At 39.4% G+C, this 26878-nt stretch overlaps 1 protein-coding gene and 1 pseudogene across 4 annotated transcripts in view; both read left to right on the plus strand.

Annotated features, from left to right (window-relative positions):
- Positions 1 to 26878, plus strand: part of ZC3H12B (zinc finger CCCH-type containing 12B) — a 92360-nt gene that overhangs the window by 41900 nt on the left and 23582 nt on the right. For all 4 annotated transcript variants that reach the window (XM_037045981.1, XM_037045983.1, XM_037045980.1 and 1 more), the window contains exons 4-5: positions 11154 to 11372; positions 20667 to 20856. The gene's annotated coding sequence lies outside the window, so the exon portion shown is untranslated. The remainder of the gene's footprint in view (positions 1 to 11153; positions 11373 to 20666; positions 20857 to 26878) is intronic.
- On the plus strand, positions 5094 to 6737 carry LOC118986947 (cleft lip and palate transmembrane protein 1-like protein; annotated as a pseudogene).

The raw sequence follows: 26878 nt of genomic DNA on the forward strand, positions 1-26878 counted from the left end.
AAGAGCTGTTTCTCAGTTTGTCACAGCCCTGCGAGTCTTGTGGGCATGAGCCTCATTGGTTTTTAAAGTTAAGTGTCTTGGGGGTTCACCTTTCAGGTGCTAGTCTTCAAAGTTGGGGAGCCCTATGTGTGTATGAACCCTTCACTCAGAAGACACTGTGACTTTTGGATTCCCTCTTGATTGTGCGTTGCTGTGCCAGGGGTTGATTTTATGGAGAGATTGTATCTCAGCCCTTCTTCCCCACTTTAGTGTGTATTTTTGTCATTTGCTCAATGAGAAGGGGTCACCCACTAATTTTTATGTTTTTTTCAGAGGAACTTGTTTCATACATCGCTGTAGACTCAGCATGTTCATGGGAGGGGGTGAGATCAGGATATTCTATGTCTCCATCTTGAAATGCAACTTTCAGCTGCAGTCTTTTGACCCTGATGGTGCAGATTTTGATCCTGATGGTCCATCCACCCTTCCAGTGTTTTCGAACTATGCTCTCCACTTTTTCCCCTGACTTCCAAGTGAAGTGAAACAGGTAGGAGCACCTTGCATCAGTCTTTCGCACAGCTCTCAGGTCAGAACCTACTAACACAATAACTTGCAAATGAGGTTTTGCCCACTCCCTCTGCCACCAGAGACCAGGGTCACGCATGGGGAATAGGGACTGCCATCTTCAAGATTCCAGCTGAACTGGGAGGGGGTGGAGCAAAGGTCAATAAAAAACACTATAACACATCCTTACAATTTTAAATTGGCTTTCCCTTGATTCCACATTCGCTTGGTTGCTACCGACATTTTACTGTATTCCCGAATTCTGACAAAGTTGGCGCTAACACTTTCTCCTTGTTCTTTGATTTGTCTGTGGAAGGATAGGAATTTGGAGCTGCCTGCTCCAGCATTTCACTGATGTGACTCCATACATAAACCGCTTAATAAAGTTAATTTCTAAATTAATGACATGAGAGCAGTAGTTGGGTTTCCTGGCCAGTCATCAGTTGCATTCCTCTCTCACCACCACTAAAACCTCTCAATCTACCTGAACTGATTCCCTCGCTCAGAAAAATAATCATATCTGGTATCTTTCTGTACTCTCCATTCCTGGTACAGTGCCTGTAAAAAGCAAGTGCTCCACAAATGCATCTTGAATACATGAATAGTACTATGAACATCTAACCAACAATGGCACTGAAACATGTGCAGTGCCAGGAACACACAATTGCATTAGCAATCAAAATTTATATACACACGTTTGTACTTTCCAGGGCACTTTCATATTTATTATTTCATTAGTGTTTCATAACCATTCTGTGAGGTAAGAATGACAGAGGTTATTAGCCTATAGTAACCCCTATAAATAAGATAAACTGAATGACGTTCCAAGTCATCCAGCTGTGGTAGGGATTTTACCTAGGTCTGCTGTACAGAACACTTCTGCTCCTTTAATTTTTCCCATTTTCTTTCTTTTGAGATGCAGTGTGGAATAAAACAATACTCCTTCTCAGTTGACCATCCTGAACGAAGCAAGCATTCTGTTGTTCTGGAGGTTTTGAAAAATACCAGCTACTAACAATTGAAAGAAAGAGACAGGGAGTGTAAGAGTTTCTACGCCTAAGCATCCCATTCACTTAGCCCTCTCAGAATAACTGAATGTGTGTGTACATGTGAATGGTGAGGCCTGAAATCTTGGAGGGATAAATGAGCTTTATCTTCATTCCAGAGAACCAACCAACGTCAGTGTTTGAGGAACTTATCATAGGAGCAGGGTGAGACTGTGAGAATGATATGGAGATCAGCTCAAGCACTGGGGAAGTACAGGAATGGGAGAGGAGAGACAGCTACATGGACCATAGGTCTTTCCTCTCTATCTCTGATTGCCTCTTCTATCCCCATGAGCCCTTCTGTGTTGCCACTGGAGAATTAGAGTGCAGGATAGGAAGGATTGGTGTAGGAAGAGGCAGGGGTGGTTCCATGCAACAGTGAAACCTACAGAGTGAAGGAGGAAAGGAAGTGTATTCTAAGTTATGGCACACAGAGGCATTTACAGGAGTTCTTGTAGTTTCTGTAAGTGAAAGAAACTGCTAATGCTAATAGAGTTTGGATGCCTGTCTTACAGGAAGCTCTACAAAGGAGTGTGGCCTGCAGCAACCCAGGAAAACTGTCTACATATGCAGCTTCTCAGCCTGAGCATTTTTATTCACTGTAAAGAAAGGAAAATGTCTAGAAAAATGGAGTCAGATAGACCTAAGTTAAAATCTAGCTTCACTGCCAGTTAACTACCTGTGTGATATCAATACTTTAATTCAATTTTCTGAATCTTAGTTTGGTCATCCTTTAAGAAATTATGATTATATATGTCTCAGATTATTGCTGTATTACATGAAAAAACTTGCTTTTTAAATATTAGGTGCTATCACCATCTTTGGATTGCCTAAACTCTAGTTAGATAATTTTCATTTATCCTTCATCATTTGGAATTGATAGAGTGGTTTTCAAAAGTGAACTTAAATATTAGTGTTTAAAAGTTGAGCCTCAATGGAAATATTTCTAAAACAGAAAAAATATTGTACAAATCTATACCTGCTTAAACAGTACGCTAAAGAGAATTAAACCTCTTCTTGATCACCAGAGGTCATTATTAATGAACATGTATTATCTCACATCATTATCATATAAGACACAATGACTAGGAGACCGGTAGTCATGGAAAACTGGCAGGAGTGAGAAACATAAGGTTCTTAACATGTACACTCAATAGCCCCAGCAGTATATATCCATTTATTTCTTTTTTATTTTTAATTAAATTTATTGGGCTGACATTGGTTAGTAAGATGATATAGGTTTCAAGTGTACATTTCTATTATCCATCAGTTGTATATTACAGTGTGTGCCCACCACCCAGAGTCAAATCTCCTTCTGTTTCCATATATTTGATCCCTTTACCGTTTACTATCTCACCTCCTTACCCTCTGGTAACCACCATACCATTGTCTGTGTCTATGAATTTTTGTTTGTTTGTTTGTCTCATTTGTTCAATTGCTGCTTTCTGTTTTATATCCCTCATATGAGTGACATCATATGGTTCTTAATTTTTTCTGCCTGACTTAATTTCACTTTGCATAGTACTCTCAAGATCATCCATGTTGTTACAAATGGCAGTATTTCATCTTTTCTTACACCTGAGTAGTATTCCATTGTATTCATGCCACATCTTCTTTATCCAATCACCTATGGAAGGACACTTTGGTTGTCTCCATGTCTTGGCCACCATGAATAATGTTGCAATGAACACAGGGGTGCATATATTTTTGTAAATAAATTATTTCAAAATTTTCAGGTAGATACCCAGAAGAGGGGTTACTGGGTCATATGGTAACTCTTAATTTTTTGAGGAACCTCCATTCTATTTTCCATAGTGGCTGTACCAGTTGACATTCCCACCAGCAGTGAATGAGGAGGGTTCCTTTTTCTCTCCAGCCTCTCCAACACTCGTTATTACTTGTCTTGTTGATAATAGCCGTTCTAACAGCTGTGAGGTAGTAGCTCATTGTGGTTTTGATTTGCATTTCCTTGATAGCTAGTGACATTGAGCATTTTTTCATCTATCTGTTGGCCATTTGTATGTCTTAATTTGTTGCCTCATTTTTCATTGAATTTCTCAGGATGGCATTGGTTAATAAAGCCATATAGCTTTAAAGTGTACCACTCAATAAAACATATATATCTCTATCTATCTATCTATCTATCTATCTATCTATCTATATATATATATATACTGTATTATATGCTCATTGCCCAAAGCAAAGTCTCTTTCCATTCCCATTTATCCCTGCTTTATACACTTCCACCTCCCCTACTCCTTTTCCCTGACAGCTGTCCATCTGTTCTATGTATCTATGTATCTGTTTCTATTTTATTTGTTAAAATTTTGTTCATTAGACTCCACATATAAATGAGATCATATGGTATTTTTCTTTTTCTGACTGGCTTATTTCACTTTGCATGATAATTTATAGTTCTATCCATGCTGCCACAAAAGATAAGACTTTCTTCTTTTTTATGGCTGAGTAGTATTTCATTGTGTAAATGTACTACTGCATTTTTATCCTCTCTCTACTGATGCACACTTGGGCTGTTTCCAGCACTTGGCTATTGTAAATAATGCTGCAATGTATATAGGGGCACATATATTATTTCTAATTAGTGTTTTGGGAATCTTAGAATATATTCCCAGAGGTGGAATTCCCTAGATCATAAGGCAGTTCAATTTTTAGTTTACCAAGGAAACTCCATACTGTTTTCCACAGTGGCTGCACCAGTCTGCATTCCCATCAACAGTGCACTAGGGTTCCATTTTCTTTTCTTTTTTAAAAAATATTTTATTTATTTATTTTTAGAGAGAGGGGAAGGGAAGGAGAAAGAGCGGGAGAGAAACATCAATGTGTGGTTGCCTCTCATGTGTCCCCTACTGGGGACCTGGCCCACAATCCGGGCATGTGTCCTGACTGGGAATTGAACCAGCGACCCTTTGCTTCACAGGTCTGTGCAGGATCCACTGAGCTATACTAGCCAGGGCAAGGGTTTCCTTTTCTTCACATCTTTGCCAGCCCTTGTTTGTTGATTTATTGATGGTAGCCACTCTGACAAGCCTGAGTATTTTCTTTCCCTGCATTCTCAGCCTACCAGATGTTGCCTCTTGCTGCTGTTGGTATTCCTGCCTCTGACTACTCTTTTTGTAATTGTCAGCTGCTAATCTACACTTGAAAACCATATAACTAAACATGTTAAAATGATGTTTATGCAGTGGATCTTCTATTGTGGTTCTTGGACCAACATCACTGAGAAATATGTTATAAATACAAAATTGAGCTGCTGGTAGCCACAGGTAGGTGTGGGTGTTAGTGACAAGAGTATGTAGGGTTTCTGGCTGCTTGTGGTGCTGGGCGTGTTACTTCCCATGCAGCAGTGGTGCCCCAGGGTGGCTCTTGCATGAGTGAAAGGCAGGAGTGTATAGCAGGCCATTGTGTGGGAGGCTTGTGGTGTCCCACAGCAGCTAGAAGGATGGGGGCAGGTGGGCACCATACTCGCCTGTGAGCAGCAGTGCCATGTGGAGTGGCAGCAGCACCTCCACCAGCCTGATGGTGGGCATGTTTGTGGTATATGTGGTACACACCTGCTAGGTCATGTACAGCATCATGTACACACACCCCATGCACCAGAAATGGTAATTGAATCCAACCCTACCTGGCACAGAGGCCCAAGCTGCAGTGTATATGCCATCACATGGCCCAACCTTGGTGCTGAGAACAATGTGGATCTTGTCTTGAACATGAAAGACTTTGATGTACAGTCCAAATTTGAAAGGACAGTTAAATGTTTCTATACCAAAGAAAACAATAAGTAGTGCGATGCTGTATGAGTATGTCTTCCTCTATCATGCTGGCATTCTGCCATGGCACAATGGCAGGCAGGACACACCTGGTGTGTCCTCTGACCACCTACATGGTCTGACACTGGAAGAGGTCAATCTGCTTACTAGGGAATCTTCTGAGCAGAAGATCAAAGCTGAGAAGAAGCTGATGATTGCCCTGGACGAGCCCAGTTTCCCACTGAAGACCAAGACTGACACTGAGTGTGATGGTGAATGCTTCGTCTTTGACAGGGTCCTGCCTGCTAATGTGCAGCCATACATGAAGGTGATCCAAGTTGGGAAGGCCATGCACTACCCCTCCATCCCGTTCATCAACAAGCTCTGCAACCGGGTGAAGGACCTCATGGTCATCCAGCACTCCACCACTGAGCCACCCCTCACTGGGTCTTACAGCAAGATCTCACTGGAAAGGCTCCACTTCTGGATCCCCTGCAGGACACCATGCACTCCCTGCAGCACTTTGAGTTTTCAGAGAAAGATGCTGATGAAAGGAAGTTTTGTTGCTACCAACTTGTATTTCTTAACGTTGACCTTCTTTGCACCAGTGTTTCACTTTCTGTTTGATTTCCTGCCATTTAAAAACATCAGGTTCTGGAAGAAAAAGAAGAGCATGATTGGGATGCTCTGGCACTGCATCAGCACTGTGGTCATCTTTCTGGTCTTGTCGGATGAGCAGACAAGCCTGCTGGTGCTGGTCCTGGCAGGTGTCACAGCTGTCATCAAGCTGTGGAAGTGAAAAAGGCTCTGGAAATGATGGCTATTTGGAGATGTGTTGGGCCCAAGTTTCAGTTTGGTGCCTACAGTGAATCTGAGAGGAAAACCAAGGAGTTCAACACTCAGGCCATGAAGTACCTGCCCTACCTGCCCTACCATCTGTGCATCAGGGCATCACCTACTCGCTGCTCAACATCAAGAGTAAGAGTTGGTATTGCTGGTTAATCAACAGCTTCGTCAACGGGGCATATGCCTTTAGCTTTCTCTTCATGCTGCCCCAGCTTTTTGTGAACTACAAGATGAAGTCAAGGGTGCGTCTTCCCTGGAAGACCTTCAGATACAAGACCTTCAACACCTTCCTCAATGACGTCTTTGCCTTCATCATCACCATACCTACCTCCCATTTCCTTGCCTGTTTCAGGGATGATGTGGTATTTCTTGTCCACATGAACCAGTGATGGCCCTACCCTGTGAACAGAAGCAGATTGGACAAATCCCCTACAAGGAGAGGCCCCAGCAGAAATCCCAAGCACATTCAGGCCTGGCCTGGCCTGGGCCACCCACAAACCACTACACAGCATCTCTTGGATGGTCAGCTGACTGAGTATTTTTCATGAGTTCCTGGATATTACACTTTTTACATTGCCAAAAACCCTGAACATTTCTCCTATGTTTCCTGAGTCCCTTCCTAAAGTGTTTGAGAGGAGCTGGCTTCATTTATGGTATCCCCAGACTGAAAACATCTATCTCGGTCACTAAGATGTTGGGCTCTTGTGGTCACCCTTGGCCATTGGTGGCTCTTGCCACAGGAGCATCTAATGTGAGCAGTGGCTGTGCCATTACCACAGCATCCCCCGACCTGGCACACTCTGGAGGCGGGAGGTGTGGGTTTCCATGCCCAGTTGTCTGTAAGTGCTCCTTATGTGAATTTCAAATGCTTCTCAATCCATGCTGTATAGATTCTGGGATCAAAGGGCTTTTTTTCCTTTTTATTTAAAACTGGTCTATTTTTAGAGCTTAATGTATATATGTTTCTATTTTAAAATAAATTTCTCTGGTTGCAAAAAAGGAAATGCAAAATCTCAGGCCCTGCTTCAGGCTTACTGAATCGGAGAACTCTGGGGTAAATCCCAGCAACCTGTGTTTCAGCAGGCCCTGCAAGTAACTCTGATGTATGCTCGAGTTTGCAATGTACTGCTACACTTGGTAATGCATACCCCCGGATCCCACTCTGAGAGATGTGATTTAGTAGGTCTGGGGTACAGCCTGGTACCCTTAATTTTTTTACTAGCCTTATTGTTTAAATCAGTCCCCCAGATTCTAATGATAGTAGTCACAAGAGATACTTGAAGAAACATTTCCCAAGTGTAGACCAATGCTTATCACACTTAACTGGTATTTGGTTAAAATGCATATTCAAATTTAATAGGTCTGATACTCAGCATTTAAACGAGCTCCCAGGTGATACCTATGCTACTGGTGAGTGGGCCATCCTTTGAGTAGTAAGGCACTTACAAGGGTGTCCAACCTTTTGGTGTCTCTGGGCCACACTGGAAGAAGTGTTGTCTTGGCCACACATGAAATACATTGTGACATGTAATCACAAAAGTAAATCTCATAATGTTTTAAGTACATTTATGATTTTGTGTTGGGCCACTTTATAGCCATCCTGAGCTGCATATGGCCTGTGGGCCGCAGGTTGGAGACCCCTGCTGGGAGAATCTTACATAGATTCATAGAAGATATGTCTATGAAGATAATGTAGAACCTTTATGTCTTTTTATTTACTTTGTTTTTGAGTGCTTTTAACCCAGAATTTTCTCGACAAGTAAAAGCAGTATCAGTCTTCCTTGTTTTTCGCAAAACATGTAATTTTCTTCAAAATCAAATAGTTTCTTCAAAATCAAATAGTTTCAAAATCAAATTTATTCATACTTTAAAAAATCATGTTTTTACTTTTACATTAGTAAATTTGACATACAATATTATGTGATGTAAAAAAGTGAAAGGATTAAGAAGTACAAATTAGTGCCCTGGCTGGTGTAGCTCAGTGGATTGAGCGCGGGCCTGCAAACCACACGATCTCGGTTCGATTCCCAGTCAGGGCACATGCCTGGGTTGCAGGCCAGTTCCCAGCAGGGGACGCATGAGAGGCAACCATACATTGATATTTCTCTCCCTCTCTCCTTCCCTTCCCTTCTAAAGATAAATGAATAAAATCTTTATAAAAAAAGAAGGACAGATTAGTTGTTACAAAATAGTCATGGGGATGTAAAGTATAGCATAGGCAATATAGTAAAAAATATCCTAGTATGTACGTATGGTGTCAGATGGGTATGAGATTTATCAGGGTGATTGCTTACTAAGTTATACACTGTCTAATCACTTGAGTGTACACCTGAAACTAATATTTATACTTTTTTAAAATTAAAAAAGTTGTTTTAATCACAATATGAGTTATTTGGCTTTAAGTACAAGATGGAAGAACTCATCCTATGAGTAAAGTTAACTGAACTTTAATTTCTAAACCAAGAGCCATCCTTTCAGGCTTCTCGGGAGCCTTTTACTGTCTCCTGGGTTTCAAGTGTACCTGTAGAAGGGAAGGGGTGACAAAGCTTCCCTATCATAAGGGCCAAAATTCTGTAACAGATTTCATCATTCTTTCTGGAGCTAAAATAGATGCTGCCTTGTCTTTAGTCTAAAAGCAAGTGTCAGCATTTATCTCCTCCATGAGGAGTATTGACGAGCCAAGTCTTTTTCCACAGGTGAAATGATTTGTTCCTTCTAAATGAGTATCCTGAATGTTTCACCCTTTCAAGAGAGGATGGGGCTCCAAGGCAGGCCTTGGTGCTGATCCCTGGATTTGGCAACCTCTGGACCTCTCCTTACAAAAGGGAAATACCTCAGTAGGGAGCCAGTCATGAAGATTCCTCACACTTCACCCTGTGGGTGGCTTTACGCATCTCTATTACATAGGGAGCTTGTATTGGTTTGTCCCCACAGGCAGGAAGAACAAATCAATGGTAAATAATGTCAATCTAGAAAACTTTTTATTTCTCTTATTTCAAGTTTGATACATTATTCTAGAACATGAGTTCTAAAATGAACCCAGTACCCCCAAAGTACTTCAGTATGGCAACTGGGCCTTCAAACTGGGGTCTTTTGCTATTGTTACAGAATAGGCTTAAAATTACTTTAGTTTATTTTGTGGAAGACACAACCTTAGGGTTATTTTAGGTAAGGTACAGTGTCACACACTTGCTACTGCCCTCTCCCTTTTCACCGCTTTTATTTCTTTTCGTGCTGTTAGATTAGCATAGTGAAGCTGGTATCAGATAGACCTGAGGTTCAGATTTAAGCATCTTCTCTTTACTAGGTGTATGGCGTTGGGCAAATGACAACCTCTCAAAGCCTTCATTTACTCAACTGTAAAATTAAGACAACACCTATATTGCAGGGTTATTATGAACATGGAAGGTAATATAGGTAAAGCATCTAGCAATGATGTCTGTCACATAGAGAATGCTCAATAATTAGAAGCTGTCGGTATTAATGATAACACTATTACCTACCCTCTTCACGTCTCAAAGTTGTTAGAATAAACCCTGATATGTATAAGCTCTTTGCAAATTGTAAATTACTATACTCAGGATAGTACTATACCTTATTATTACATAAGTATTATTTTCTATTAATCTATAATACACACTGTCCATTCCAGATGGGTCTGCTCACTGTACTATCTAATGCTTTTTTATGCTATCTTTATACTGTTTCCCCATTTGATTCATGTTTTCCACTCATCTCTGTGAGTCTCAGATGTGTTCAGGTGGCAGAGCGCCGAGGTCATGATTCTCTTTGTGGACTATCTCAAAGTAACTGTATTAAACATAAATAAGTATGATTGTGCTAAATGTATTACTCTCATTGTATATTTTAATTTGGAGAAGCTACAGCAAGTATCAAAGAATGAAAGAAATGTGTAGAAGGGAAATGTCAAATTGAGAAAATGTTATCTTAACTGCTTCAAAAATCGAGAAGAGATTACTATTATTTCATTTAAATAATGGGGCACCCTGGCCCATTGTACTGTATCTCGGTGCTCAGAGAGGATTTTGACATGCACTGGACTATTCATCCAAATGGTATCCATCCCTTAAAGCCAAACTCTAGTCTTACCTTCTTTAGGAAGACTTCCTTAATCATTGTAATCTTCTCATTGGTCTGTCTTTTCTGAACCTTTTCTTACATAGCATCAATACCATGAAACAGACTGAATTGTTCTCTGAGAGCTTCATGGTTACTACCATATTTTGCTGTGTATAATGTGCACCCACATTTTTCTGCACATTATACATGGGGTTATCAAACCCCATGGCCTATAGTCATTATACCCATGTATAATGCACTGTCTTATTTTTTCCCTCAAAAATTTGGGCAAAAAATGCTCATTATACATGGCAAAACACAGTAATTTCCTTACTGTAATTGTAAAAGGAAAGGAAAACAAAGAACATCTACTGAGTGTTCACTGTGTTCTAGTCAATATGCTGGCTCTGATTCCTTCATGTACATGGTCTCATGTTTTTCTCATAAGAGCACTTTGATGTAAGTCGTATTATTCCCATTTACAGATGGGGAGCCTAAAGCTACAGGTCACACAACTAGCAAGTGGCAGAGTAAAAATTTGAACCAAGGTCTATATATGGGTCAGAATACATCAGCTCAGGAGTTAGGGAAAGGGAAGAATCCATGTATATGTGATTATGTGGATTATTTTTCACCAAAGACTTTGTAGTTGTTTTTTTTTTTAATTTAAAAATTAGGTATCAACATTTGATTGCATAGCAAAATATGATAAGAGTGAGAAATGTATTTAACTGATTAGGTTCAAGCTGCTTTCTTCCTTCATGGTATATTTATACAGTTTTTTTTTATTGTCTGACATTTCAAAGAAAATATGCTGGGTCCCAAGATGTTTTTACTGACTACGGTTTATTTTAATGTTTTGGTTCTCCAGGAAGAAAAAGGGCTTGGGGACCATGAGGTAGCTCCAGTAGGGATCATCAAGAAGCCCAGAGTATTATTTCTGAAATGACACCATCTCTCACTGTTGCAACTACCTGACTGACTCTACTTTTGTGTAACAAAGGAGATATAAAAAAGTCTGGACTATCAATCGGGGGAAGATGGAAAGAAATAAGAGGCAAACTTCAGGTCAGAAGTCACCGGGTCTGAGGTGAGAATATGGTGTTAAGTTTCCTAGTTTATTTTATGTCTCTGAAGTAATGTTGATATCATTATTAGAATGTGTGATTCTTTGCCTCGAGGTTAAGGGTTTGTGTTCCAACTGGGGAACCTCATTCGAAGCCTGGTATGATGGGAAGAACAGGAGGTTTGAGTCAGATAACCATGTAAATTATTTTACCTCCATATTGGATATTTGAATTGAATTTCTCATCTATAATGTGAAAATATTAATATATGACTCAGACCATCTTTTAGGGTCTTATGAATATTACATAAGATAATATAGATTAAAATAACCATGTAAGTTATTTTTCCTCTATGTTGTCTATTTGAATTATAGTTTCCTCACCTGTGAAGTGAAAATAATAGTATACTTCCCATGCTCCCTTCCAGGGTTGCTGTGAAGATTACGTGAGATAATATAGATAAAAATGTTTTATAAACACTGAAGCATGCACAGTCTGTTCATTGCTGTTTGACAGGCATTATATTCATCTACAAAGGCCACAAGCCTGAGCATCTAGACACCTGGGTTCTAATATACCTCTGCCTCTAACTAGATAACTTTGAGATGTAAGCCTGCTTTCAAGTTTTCTGCAATTCTTTTGGCATTTTTTATCATTAAAAGGAGGACAGCCCTTAACCTTCACTCATAAAATGAAATCAATTGTAGATCCGAATTATTAGCTGTAAGAGTTACCTTCTGTTGCATGAAAAATACAATTTTCATTATAAGGCAAGTGCATTGGATATAATTTGTTGTTGAGGTGTAAAAGAATAGATGGTGCAGGAGTTCTGCTGAACACTTTAGCATGGGCTCAAGATATGTAAGAAATCAGCCACTTTATTAAATGTAAGCAAGATTGAAAGTACAGGGGATCAACTTCCAAGATAATAGCATGAGGAGCTCTGCTGACTTCTCCAGTGAAACTGGTGAAAACTTTTCAAAAACAACCATTTAAAGCCTCTGGAAATGGTCCTAAGAGCAGGCAGAAAATCAAGAAATATGTATTCAAAAAAACCTATGCAAATGCATTAAGGAAATTGAGTCTGTGGTATTGGAACCAAGCTGCTCTCTCTCTTTCCCTTCCTGATACTGAGCAAAGGCCCACTGTCCCATGCACATAGGAGCTAATACTATGTCACCGGCTTTTGAGGAAAGAAAAAGCTTTTATTGCTAAGTCGACTGACAAAAAGATAGCCCTGGCTGGTGTGGCTCAGTGGATTGAGTGCCGGCCTAGGAACCAAATGGCCACCCATTCAATTCCCAATCAGGGCACATGCCTAGGTTGTGGGCCAGCTCCCCAGTGGGGGGCACGCAAGAGGCAACCACACAGTAATGTTTCTCTCCCTCTCTTTCTCCCTCCCTTCCCCTCTGTCCAAAATAAATAAATAAAATCTTTTAAAAAAAGGAGGCAAGAGTCAAATCTGTCTCCCCAATCCAGAGTTTAGAGCAAGTTTTAAGGACTTTGGTGGAACAGGCTGGTATGCAGAAGTGCTGGCAGGGCACTTTTGATTGGAGATATTTGGAACATGGCTATTTATGTCAAGATATGGTGAAGGGACTTCAGTATCAGAGCTTCCTGTACAACTGACCCTTTGCATCTGAAAAGGTTCCAGTGTTCAAGTTCTGATAATGGACTTGTCCTTCCATTCCATGGGGAGAGGAGTGAAACTTTGTTTCCAGTTGCAACTGGAGGTCAAAATTCTCTCTTTTGTGCATGCTTCACCTTCATGATTTGCAGTTTTGGACTGTTGTCTCTGAAAAGCAACTCAATATCTTGTTAGAAACAAGATAGGACCAGTTTGAGCTTGTTCTGTGTTGACACTCCCAGCTCAGTGAGGCAGAAACTACTCAAAACTGCAACAGCCAAGAACACAGGGATCCCTTTCCTTCATTTCCTAGCCAGAGGGCTTTCTTCCTTGGAAGAGCAGAATCTCAGTGTTTCTCATACTGCCCTGGCTACCTGTTGTTGATGCTAAGTTGTAGGCAAGTGAAGTAGATGGCGGGGGGGTGGCTCCTGAAGAAGTGGAGACCAAGCCCCACTAAGGGAACCAGAGCTTCACTTTGGACATGGTGCACTGAGAATACTCAGGCTCCTATAGCCCTTCCCCCAGCTCACAAGGCAGTGGTTCCACTCCAGAAGAGGCAAGCCAAGAGGACGTCAAACTACTTCCCCCACCCCACAAGAACTCAGCTACTAGAGTGATAATTCATTCAGAGAAATGTTTCCCATTGCCCCTACCACTAGCTTGAGCCTTGGCACAGAGATTTTGCCAGAAAACACATGGTTCCTAAAGTTTTCCTAAATTTGCTACAAAGTGAGAAGTTTAAGCCTCAGGGTGCTCACAAGAAGAGTGGAGGTTAGGAAAGAGAATTGGGAGGATATTTGTATATCTAATGAAAATACACCTGAGACTGTAGGCCAGGACCTCACAGAAGGGAACTAGGGGTTAGACAGCTTACATGAGGCCTGCTATAGTGAGAACAAATATCAAGCACTGACCTCAGAAACCCTTTAATCAAAAGAGATAGCTGAGGAGGAGTCTTGTAACCAAGGATTTACAGAAAAAGCTGTGTCAACACTGCACCTGCACAGCAGCTTATATGCTATGATTGGGGGTGAGCCTTAGAGTCAGCCAGCCTGAGGGTCAAACCTATGCATGAACAGGCCAACAGCAATCAAGACTCGATTACAACAGGAGGGCCCACATAACCTACACAAAGGACATTCCTAGAGCATCCAGCTCAGGAGATCCAGGAGATTGCACCACTGGGTCCCAAAGGACACCTACAAATAAGGACACCTCCCAAAGATTGGGAGTCCTAGCAGATCTATCTAATACGTAGAAAAAATACAAGGCAAAATGAGGAGACAGGCAAAGAGGATACAGGCAAAATGAGGAGACAGAGAAATGTGCCCCAAATGAAAGAACAGGAGAAATCTCCAGAAAAAAAAGCTAAATGAAATGAAAGCAAGCAGTCTATTAGATATGGAGTTCAAAGTAATGGTTATAAGGATGCTCAAGGAACTTGGAACTGTAACAGCATAAAAAAGGAATATAGAAACCATGAAAAACAACCAGTCACAAAGGAAGAATACCATATCTGACATCAAGAATAAACTGAGAGAAAAAAAGAATAAACTGGGAAGAATAAAAAGTAGGTTAGATGAAGCAGAGGATCAAATCAGCAACTTGGAAGCTTAGGTAGAAAGAAATGGCCAATCAGAACAGCAAAAAGCAAAAGGTATTAAAGGGAATGAAGGTAATTTAAGGGAACTTTGGGACAACACGAAGTGTAACATCTGCATCATAGGAGTACCAGAAGGAAAAGAGAGGGCAAAGGATGAAGAACATACAGTCATTCCTCAGTACTCGTCAGATTCAGAACTTATCAAACTCTGTACTCATTGCATTTTGATGAGAAAAAAATGTTTCAGCACTCAGTGCTTGCTTGGGACTTGTTGCACTTGCTAGAACTTGTGTGATTCACAACACTGCCCTGTAAGAGAAAATGCTTCATCATTTGGTACTTGTCAGTTTTGGCACTCATCATGAGTTCCAAAATGAATTGACTACTGTATTTGAAGAAATAATGACTGAAAACTTCCCTAACATGGTGAAGGGAAAAGATATGCAAGTCCAGGAAGCACAGAGAATCCCAAACAAGATGAACCCAAAGAGGCCCACACCCAGACACATCATAATTAAATGCCAAAGGTTAAAGACAAAGAGAGAATCTTAAAAGCAGCAAGAGAAAAACAGTTAGTTATATAGAAGGGAACAGAACAGAGAGCCCAGAAATCAACCCACACCTATATGGTCAATTAATATTTGACAAAGGAGGCAAGAGCATACAATAGAGTAAAGACAGTCTCTTCAGTAAATGGTGTTGGGAAAATTGGACAGGTACATACAAAAAATGAAACTAGACCACCATCTTATACCATACACCAGAATAAATTCAAAATGGATAACAGATCTAAATGTAACTTGAGAAAGCATAAAAATCCTGCAAGAAAATATAGGCAATAAAATTTCAGATATCCTCTCAGAGGAAAAGTTTTGCTGATATGTCTCCTAGGGCAAGGGAGATAAAGGAAAATATAAACATACGGGATTACATCAAACTAAAAAGCTTTTGAACAACAAAAGAAACAACAACAAAAAAAGGGACCCACTGAATGGGAAAACATATTCACCAATAATACATCTTGGTAAGGAGTTAATTTCCAAAATATATAAAGAACTTCTATAACTCAACACCAAAAAAGCAAACAACTCAATGAAAAAAATGGGGAAAGGATCTGAATAGATACTTCTCCAAAGAGGACATACAGGTAGCCAATAGACATTTGAAAAAATGCTAAATGTCACTAATCACTAGAGAAATGCAAATTAAAACCACAAAGAGATACCACCGCACACCTTCCAGAATGGCCACCATCAACAAATCAAACAAGTGCTGGTGAGGTTATTGAGAAAATACAATCCTAGTGCACTGTAGGTGAGAGTGAAGACTGGTGTAGCCACTATGGAAAAGAGTATGGAGTTTTCTTGAAAAATCAAAAGTGGAACTGCTTTTCGATCCAATGATTCCACTTATGGGAATATATTCTAAGAATGCTGAGACATTAATTTTAGAGAATTTATGCACCTCTATATTCATAGCAGTGCTGTTTATAATAGCCAAGATCTGGAAATAGCCCAAGTGCCCATCAGTAGATGAGTGGATAAAAAGCTGTGGTATGTTTACATAGTAGAATACTATGCAGCGATAAAAAGAAGGGAATCTTACCTTTTGCAATGCTATGGATGGACCTGGAGACTATTTTGCTAAGTGAGATAAGCCAGTCAGAGCAAGACATACTGTATGATCTCACTTACATGTGGAATCTAATCAACAAAATATTTTAACAAACAAAATAGAAACAGAAGCATAGATACATAGAACAGACTGACAGCTGTCAGAGGGGAGAGGGGTTAGGCTGGGATCAAAAAGGTGAAGGGATTAAGCAAAAAATCTGTATATATGACACATAGACATGGACAGCAATATGGTGATAACCATAGGGTAAGGAGGTAGGGGAGGTGGAAGTGGGCAAAGGGGTAAATGGGAACGGAAAGAGACTTTACTTCAGGCAATGGGTGCACATGCCGTGTGCAGATGATGCTTCATTGAGTTGTACATTTAAACCTGTATGGTTTTGTTAACCAGTGCCATCCCAATAAATTCACCAAAAAAAGAAAAATAAATAGATTTTTATGAAAAAAAAACTATGTTACTGGCAAAAGGGTATGCATATAGATAAATGTAATAGAATTGAGTGTCCAAAAGTAAGACCATACATTTGTGGCCAACTGATCTGTGACAGGGTTGCCAAGACCATTTATTGAAGAAAATCACAGTCTTCAAAAATATGGTACTGGCACAACTGGATAATCATGTACAAGAAAATTAAATTGGGCCCTTGCCTCATACCATAGACAAAGATGAACTCAAAATGGATTAAAAACATAAAGGTAAGAGTAAAACATTTAAAAATCCTTAGAAGAAACCATAAGGATAAACCTTCATGATGTAGGAGTTTTGACAATGACACAAATGCACAAGAAACAAAAGACAATAAATAGATTTAACTGCATCAAAGTGAAAAAGTTTTGTGCTTCAGAATAATGTATGAATAAAATGAAAAGATAACCAATGCATGGAATGGGAGAAAATATTTGAAAATCATGTATCTGACAATGAACTTTTATTTAAAATATATAAAGAACTACAAGTCAGTAATAAATACAACCCAATGTAAAAATGGACCATGGACCTGAATAGATATTTCTCTAAAGAAGACATACAAATGGCTAAAAGCACATGAAAAAATGCTCAGCATCATTAGTCATCAGGGAAATGCAACTCAAAACCACAATGAGATATTACTTCATACATACAAAGATTGGCTAAACTAAAAAAAAGTCAGATAATAAACAAGTGTTGGCGGAGATGTGGAGGAATCAGAAGAACCCTCATATACTGATGGTATGCAACCACTTTATAAGACAGTATGGTTGTTTCTAGTATGATGAAACATAGAACTGCCTCATAACTCTGCAATTCTGCTCATACCTTTATACCCAAGAGAAATGGAAACATGTTCACATTGACACTTAGAGGTGAATATGTATAGAAGCATTATTTTAAATAGTCAGTACATGGTAACCACCCATGTACATCAGTAGATTAATGGATGTAGACCATGCAAGGAAATATTTAACCATGAAAAAAATGAAGTATTGATACATGCTACACCATGGATGAATCTTGAAAATACTGCAGTAAGTAAAGGAAGCCAGTTACAAATGACCACATACAATGATTCCATTTATTTGAAAATTCAGAAGAGGAGACAGAAAGTAAATTAGTGATTGCTTAGGGTCTGGGGTAGGGATGTGAGGATAGGTGTGTGAATGTAAAGGTTTCAGAGTACCGCTTTTTAAATTTTTATTTGGGTTTAAAGTCACATAACATAAAATTTACCATCTTAATCATTTTTTAGTTTGAACAGACTATCTCCTCATTCTGTGATAGCAAGCCACATGCATTGGAAATTTTTATTTATTTTTTATAAAACATAAAGTTTATAATTTTACCCTATTTTAGATGGACAGTACAGTATAGTTACCTACAAACACATTGTTGTGCAACAACTCTCTAGATTTTTATTTTGCAAAACTGAAGCTCTATATCTATTAAACAGTAATATCCCTATCTTCCTTCCCCCAGTTCCTGGCAACTACCATTCTCCTTTTTGATTCTAAAAGTCTGTTTCCTTTTTTTCCTGATATCTCATAGAAGTGGAATCAGACAGTATTTTTGTGTGTGTGGCTGGCTTATTTCACTCAGCATCATGTCCTTAAGGCTCGGTTCATCCATGTTGTAAAAAATGTCAGAACTTTTCTTCATTTTGTAAAAAATTATTTTATTGTTGTTCAATTACAGTTGTCTGTATTTTCCTCCACCACTCTTCCCCAATCCAGCCAAAAGAATTTTCTTCCTTTTTAAGTTTGAATATTCATTGTGGTATATATGCCACAATTGTTTTCTTTAGTCATCCATTGATGGACACTTGGGTTGCTTCCATCTCTTGGCTACTGTATGCTGAAATGAACATGGGTGTACAAAAATATGTTTGAGACCCTGCTTTCAGTTCTTTGGGGTATATCACCAGAAGTGGAATTGATGGATCATATAGTAATTCTATTTTTTATTTTTTTAGGAGACTTCATACTGTTTTCCATGGTGGCTGCACCATTTTACAGTCCAAGCAACAGTGCACAAGGGTTCCAATTTCTCCACATCCTTGCCAATACTTACATTCTGATTGCTTTTTATAGTAGCCATCCTAATGAGTGTGAGGTGGTATCTCATTGCGGATTTAATTTGCACTTCTTTGATGATTAGTGATGTTGAGAATCTTTTCATGTGCTTATTAGTACTTTGGATGTCTTTAATGGAAAAATGTCTATTCACAAGTTGTGTCCATTTTTTAACTGTTGTTTTTATGACATTTCCATAATTCTTTACATATTCTGGCTATTAAACCCTTTTCAAATATATGTTTTGCAAGTATTTTCTCTGATTGTCTACATTGCCTTTTCACTCTGTTGATTGTGTCCTTTGATACTCCAAAGTTTTTAAGTTTAATGTAGTTTATTTATTTTTTACTTTTGTTGTCTGTGCTATTGGTGTCATATCCAAGAAATCATTGCCAAGACCAATGTCATGAAGCTTTCCCCATGTTTTCTTCTAAGAATTTTATAGTGTTTGCTCTTACATTTATGTCCATTTTGAGCTAATTTTCGTGTATGTCATAAACTAAGTGTACAAGTGTGTTCTTTTCTATGTGAATATCCAGTTTGCCCAATACCATTTAATGGAAGAACTGCCTTGTCCCCATTGAATGGTCTTGGCACCCTTGTGGAATATAATTTGACCATATATATGATGGTTAATTTATGGATTTTTTATTGTATTCCATTGTTCTTTCTATCTGTATGTCAGTACCATACTGTTTTCATTGCTGGACCTTTGTAATAGGTTTTGAAATATAGAAGTATGAGACCTCCAGCTTTGTTTTTTGTCAAGATTGCTTTGGCTATTTGGAGTACCTTGAAGTTCCATATGAATTTTAAGGTGTATTTTTCTATTTCTGCAAAAATTGCCATTAGGACCTTAATAGGTATTGAAATAAATCTGTAGGTCATTTTGAGTAGTATTGACATCTTCACAATATTAAGTCTTTCAATCAATACACACGTGGGGTTTCCTTTTGAAGTGATGAAATGCTCTAAAATTGACTGGTGAAGGTTGCTGACGTATCTGTAAATATACCAAAGCCTATATAATTGAATGCTTTAAATGGATTAATTGTATAGTATGTTACCTATATCTCAATAAAGCTTTTTGTAAAAAAAAACAATTGAATATACGGTGTCCATACTAACATTTGCAACTACTGCTTTTAGGTCAAGACACGGTGACAGCCCTGGCACATGTGGCTCAGTGGTTGGGCATTGTCCATGAAGCAAAAGGTCACTGGTTTGATTCTGGTCAGGGCACATGCCTGGGTTGCAGGGCCAGTCCACAGTCAGGGTGCATATGGAGGGCAACCGATCAATGTTTCTCTTGCACACTGATGTTTCTCTCCCCCTCTTTCTCCCTCCCTTCCTTTCTCTCTAAAACATAAATAAATAAAATCTTTTTAAAAAGATATGGTACCAACTTGGTGTATCATAGATGATCTGCGAATATTCCATTTGCTACCTAACTTTATAATAAAGATGGTTTTATTATTACAGTTTGTATCATTTATCCACAAAATATATTTTATAGTATATTTTTCACAAGTATTATTTCTGCCGAACATCTGGGAACTAAAATGTAAAATATTTGTGAGATTTTTAAAAAGAACCTTTTTAAAAAAAATAAGATTCTTTGGCTGAGAAGTAGCAGAGCTAAGACTTGAACATAGGTGTCTGACTAACAGTGTCTGTGTTCTTTCCACTATACCATGCTGTGTAGAATGGGTCATTAATTTTATAAACTGTTTGAGGTCAGGGACTATTAGTATATCACTGTATCTCAATTAATGCCTGGTCTATAGCAAGTACTTCATATATATTTATTGGACTTGTAAACTGATTTGTAATTTACAAAGTACATTGCATTTATTATCTTATTTAATCTTTATTATGACCAGAAAGTATTATCCCGACTTCACAGATGTTAAAATTGAAGCTCAGAATGATGTCACCAACCGGGCGACATAGGTAATTCCTGACTTCACTCTCCCTCACAAGAACAGCTAATATCTATTCAAGAATAAGACTCCACTGAGAGAATCCTAGAACATGGGGGTGAGGCTGAAGCACCCACCTGCACCTCTGAGACCAAGACACACTGCATTAGAAGGGTAAGAAGCATCTGTATTTTCACTGCATTGCTCCTCCCCCAGGGCAGTGCAACACCACACAGAGGTTCTGGTTCCCCCAGTGGGAAAAGGGAACCTGGGGGTGGGGCGGTGGGAGCAAGTGGTTTCCCCCAGCTTTTATGGGTTGCTTTGTGGTAGCCTCCACTCTGATCTTGCGCTACGGGAATTGCAGGGGGATCTACAGGACCCAGCCACTGGGACTCTGACTGTGACAGCTTGCAACAACCAGCACGTGGATCTTGACGATCTCATCAAGATCTTGACGATCTTGACGATTTCATGTCTCATCTTTTTTGTTGAAAATGGGACATTTTAAATAATGCAATGTGGCAACTCTGGAAATCAGATTCCCTCCTCTCCCCAGGGTTTATTATAGTTAAGTTATTTAATGACTTCTTTTTTAAAGTTTTTACTTATTAATTTTTATTATTAATCTTGACGATCCACGTGCTGGTTGTAGCAGTTCCACCAGCAGCTTTGCTCATCTATAGAACCAAAACAGTGGATATACTCTGACCACAGAACTTGGTGGGGTGCAGATACACCTGATTTTCCATCACTGGAGACTGGTTTGGTCATGCTCAGGCAAGGTGCTGAGTCATAGCACCACCTGCTATAGAGAATGCTTTTCAGTCCATTTGACCAGAAATGCTGGTAACAACTAGAAGCTGTTTGGCCTAGAGGCTTTTAAGCTGAGAGGTGTGTGGGCAAAACTGATTACCCAAAGCAAACCCATCACTGGGCATGAAGGCTTCCTTGCTATATACAGACAGGGGGATTAATTCACAGCCAAGGCTGAGGGTCGGTCCTAGCCCCTTCCAACGGGAAAGTATGTTTGGGAAATCCAGAGTAGCCTGGAGTACCCTGCCTCCCCTTCCAGGCAAGGGGGCTGAGACATAGCCCCAGCTGCTGTGAAGAGAGTCTTCTGGCCCCATCTGGTAAGTGCTGGAGAGAACTCCTATGCAGCCCAGCGGCACTTGAGCCAAGAGAAGGGCAGATAGAGCTGATAGTTCACAGAGCAAAACCAATGGGCCTGTTGAGCCAAGACTCAGGGAACTTGGTGTGTAGGTCGGCTTGAATTAAAACAGTAAAGAGCTTTACCGGTTTTTGGAACCACCTGTCCTGCTGTGACCAGACAGGCAATCTAATTAATGGCCCTTGCTTATTGCTAAATACAGTTGTCAGCCTGTCAAACCAGGGGACCTAATTAGAACACATAGTAAGCTGTGTAGCCCACTCACCAGTCATATGAACAGTAGCGCTTGAACAGAGAGCACAGTCAGTTGTTTCCCCAAACAAGAGCAACACCAGTGATCTCATCTGACCAGGGAATTCAGTGAACACTCGGGCCTGATTCAGGCCCCAAAATAACAAGCTGTCACAGTCTCTGCGCTCTGGCTTGCTGTCCTGCCAGGGCAGGGAAGTTAATTAGTAGCCCCATTTATTACTGAATATAATGTCCAGTTTTGGCCATCTGGTAAGCCTGAGTGGAGGTGATTGCATCTTTTGTCTATCTTATATTTGATACAGTCTATTTTAAGCTGATAACAGGTTAACTTCAACCACATACAGAAACTGTGCACATTTCAGTCTCCTCTACCCACATTTTATGTTAGTGATGTTACATTTTACATCTTTTTATTTTGCATATCCTTTAACAAATTATTATAACTATAGTTAATTTTAACACTATTTGACTTTTAACTTTTATACTAGAAATAAAAAGTGATTTATGCACCACCATTATAGTATTAGAGTATTGTGAATTTGACTACATATTTAACTTTACTAGTAAGTTTTATCCTTTTATATAAACATATGTTTTATATATAACATATGTTTCATATTGTTACTTAGTGGTCTTTCATTCCAATTTGAAGAACTCACTGTGTATTTCTTGTAAGGCAGGTCTTCCTGTGATGAACTCCCTCAGCTTTTGTCTGGGAATGTTTTCATCTCTCCTTTATTTCTGAAGGCAAGTTTTGTGGTACTGGTGGCAGAACCACAGACAGACAGGGCTTTAGCTGAGCCCGCAGGGTGATGGAGCTGTTTCCAAGTTTCTAGCTGGACCATGGTTGGTGAGTCAGCCACTTGGGTTGGACCTGCCTTCTCGAAATGGCCCCCACTGGTCTTGGGCTCCACCAAATTTTCACAGTCTCCTATCTGGATTCTACAGCTCCCATAGATCACTTTTGCTCATGAATAACTGTCAAATTATTGTTGCTATGGGGAGATACAAGCAGAGCACCTCCTATTTTACCATATTGTTGACCCCAGCTGCCCTATGCCTTTTGTTTCTTTTCATGTCTCATCTCTTTTGTTGAAAATGGGACATTTTAAATAATGCAATGTGGCAACTCTGGAAATCAGATTCCCTCCTCTCCCCAGGGTTTATTATAGTTAAGTTATTTAATGACTTCTTTTTTAAAGTTTTTACTTATTAATTTTTAGAGATGGGAAGGGCGGGGAGAAAGAGGGATATGTGTAAGAGATACCGGAACACCTACTGGTTGCCTCTCACATTCCACCAACTGGGGGCCTGGCTTGCACCCCAGGCATGTGCCCTGATGGGGAATAGAACCACAACCTTTTGGTTTGCAGGGTGGCGCTCAATCCACTGAGCCACATCAGCTAGGGTAAGTTATTTGATGACTTCTGCAGTAATTCCACAAAGTCTGTATTCATTGTGATGTGTGATCACTGAGGCATCTGCTTGGAATAGCTATCAGCTAATGGTTCAACAAAGAATTTCTGTGCTACGAACCAATGAATTTCCAACCTTTGGCCAAGGGACTTTGTGTGCACATTGAGACACACTTTCAACAGTGTAGAAGGCATTCGGTAACTTTGCCTTAGACAACTTTATGATTCATAGATCCTTAAAGTCAGCAAGGTGAAAGATTAGGGCCTTTTTAGGTCTTTACTGAGCACTTACACAACTCTGCACACGTACATGTCCTTCTAGATTCCCCGGGGATATTTTGGAGCTTTTCAGTGTCCCCTGTGGACATCTAGTTGCAAGCTTTTCCTTATACGTTTTTGGTCAGCTTCTTGTTTGCTGCAAGTGTTGTTATGACCTAAGATAGCTGGTATGTTAAGCAGCCGCCTCTAATTGTTTTTGATAAACATCCTCGCTTGGAGGGATCTGTTTACCATGCCCGAGCTCTAAGTCATGTCAAATAAAGACAAGCTCTGTGATTCAAGTTTTCTGAGAAAGTGCCAGACAGGTCAGATAGTGATATTTCTATGGGGATGGGACTTTGGAGAAACTCCAAATTAATTCCTTTCCCTCTGTTGGCTTCTGAGTTGCTGGCTCTCGTGGCTACTGTGATTGTGAGGCTGGTGGCTTTCAGGGCCACTGTGGCAATGGGAGGGGAGATGGGAAAAGGGGGAATTAAAATGTACAGCATTTTCTGTTCGAACCATGGTTCAGCCAGTAAAACTTGTTGGTTTTCTATGTGTGTTTTGGTTTTGGTTTTAGAATTCAACACCCCTTGGATAATTGCAAGTCTTTGCTTAAGTTCCAGAATTCTGGGAAAGTTGATTTTAACAAGTTTTGTTATTGCTCACATTACTTTTATGAACAAGCAGATTTTTAGAGGTCTTTTCTCTACAATTTGTGTTGATATCACTCATAGCTAGCATTGATTTAAAGTCATGTAAATATCAAAGGATTTTGTGGCATAAAGGTGACTACATAAACTTTGAGACATTTGGAGATTTACTGCTATACACAGTTTCTATTATTTTTAATCTCTACTGTGAAAAAAGTACTTTCCCCCCAAAAAACAAACTAGTATTAATGTTGACTAAAACCGAAAGTTATAGTCAGGTTTTTATAAAAATTGTGTCAGATAATAAGTGACTCACAAAAAATCATTTTAGCCCAACTTATCATCATTTAAGTAAAGTCAGGGCTATACTAACCGATATAAAGTCAAATGGTTTTTATTATTTTCATCACCTAAAATTGACTTCAGGCTTCTATGACTGTGTCAGAACTTACAGTAGTACAGAGGATACAGTTAATAAAATATTGATTAGAAACCAACCACATACATAGCTATATGCCAAATGTTGGGATTGGGTACAGCAGAGATACAAACATGAATGTGGCTGGTTCTTGCCTTTAGTGGACCTTACAGTCTGGTGGAAGACAGAGACATACTTGTAAAAAATGAGGGAAGGAGTGAAGTGAGAGAAGTACAGGGAAGGGAATCCGGAGCCTGGGGAGCATTACTCACTATTCTTGACCACACCATGGCCTTTCACATGTCCTTGCCCTTTTATATGCTAATCCATCTGGTCAGCATGCCTTCTGCAGTGTCCTTACCTTTTCCCTAGTAAACCCTCAAAGCCAGCTCAAATTTTATTTTCCTCACCTCAGATAACAGAATTACTTATTCCCTCCTTGGTGTTCCCTTAGCACTTATGAACAACTTTATGAGAGTGCATTATATTGTTCTGTAGCTATTTTTTTTGCATGTTTACTTCACCTAACAGAATGTGAGCTACTTATAGGGACTTATCATATTTGTTTTTGAACCCTCGGTACCTGGAGCAGTGCTGGGCATGTAGTATGCAGAGAAGGAATGAGAAATTAGAACTTTAAAGATCCAAAATGGCACAATGGTTTTATAATGTGGAACAGTGGCTTTTCAATCCTCCTAGTGGCAAAGTCTTGATAAGTGATTAATGCAAACCTAAGAGAAATACTACTTTGACATGTTTCAACAGTACAGTTGGTGGTGAAGCAACCTACCAAGTCTGGGGTATGAAAACAGTTAGATGGGCAACTGGTAGAGAACTTTACAGCTTATCTACAGTTTTCACCTGTTTTGTATTCAATGTTTACAAACCCCTATGAAATAGGTGCCATCATTGTTCTCAATTTACAAGTGAAAAAACTATGGCTCAGAGAGGTATTATAATTTGCCCCAAATCCATAATTAGTCACACTAGAGTTGGTGCTAACATTTAACTTTATTGATTCTCATTCTACTGTAGTAGTAGCTGCTTGTTATTAAATTCATACCTCTCTCTGCAGTAACCAATGACAATATGTAACATTTATACAGATTTACAGTTGATAATGTACCTTCATCATACAGCTTCTTGCTCCTCACACCAGTTGTCTCAGCAGACAGATAAGAATATCTTTATTTTCCAGATAAGAAAGCAGAGTCATAGGTGAGGTGTCGGTGTGAAGTCACACAGCTTTTGTAAGTGGTAGAAGGAAGATTTGAGCCTTATATCTCCTGACTCCAGCTCCAAATGCAGAAAGCTTTTCCCTATTATTTGGCTTTCTTACTCTTGTTTGGAATCTTTAAGGATCCCCGACATGCTAGGCTCATGGGACAGCCAGGAGAGCGCCTCTGGCGTAAAATGGTCGACACATTCAGTTTAACACATATTGCATTATTAAACATTCCTTATTTCAAAAGTCTCTGATATATTTTTATAACTGTTTCTTATAAACTTCACTGGCCGCAGAAGTGCAGTGCTGCTGAGATAAAACAGAGCTGTTGAAACAACAACAACAACACATCGCTGTTTGAAGTGAAAACAATGTATTGGTTTAAATAAGGAGAGTTAAGGCTTGGGAGAGTCTAATAACATCTGTTCCACTCCCCCTTTCCCTTCTACTTCCATTTGCCTTTCAATACATTTCAAATTTCTTCTCGAAGATCTTCCGGAATAACCGGACTCAAGATAATGACATCACGGCTGCAGCATGGCAGCCGCCCCTCAGAACTGTCCTGATCATTGAGTCCTTTCTCATTTTAGTCTATTCATTTGCATATGAAGGAAAAAAGAGGATATACTCTATTCTACTCATTTTTCTAAGCATTTGAATTGGAGATAATAAATAAAACCCCCAGCTCAGTGTTATTAGCTGAAAGGGATGTTCAAGATATGTTTATTCCTGTTAAGGTCATAACGCAGACACTATTTTTTCAATTGACTGGAAGTACAGACTAGCATAGCCACATTTCCCTACAGC

The sequence above is a fragment of the Sturnira hondurensis genome, unplaced genomic scaffold, assembly GCF_014824575.4.
Source record: "Sturnira hondurensis isolate 20B ecotype Veracruz unplaced genomic scaffold, ASM1482457v3 Scaffold0004711, whole genome shotgun sequence".
Taxonomy (NCBI): Eukaryota; Metazoa; Chordata; class Mammalia; order Chiroptera; family Phyllostomidae; genus Sturnira; species Sturnira hondurensis.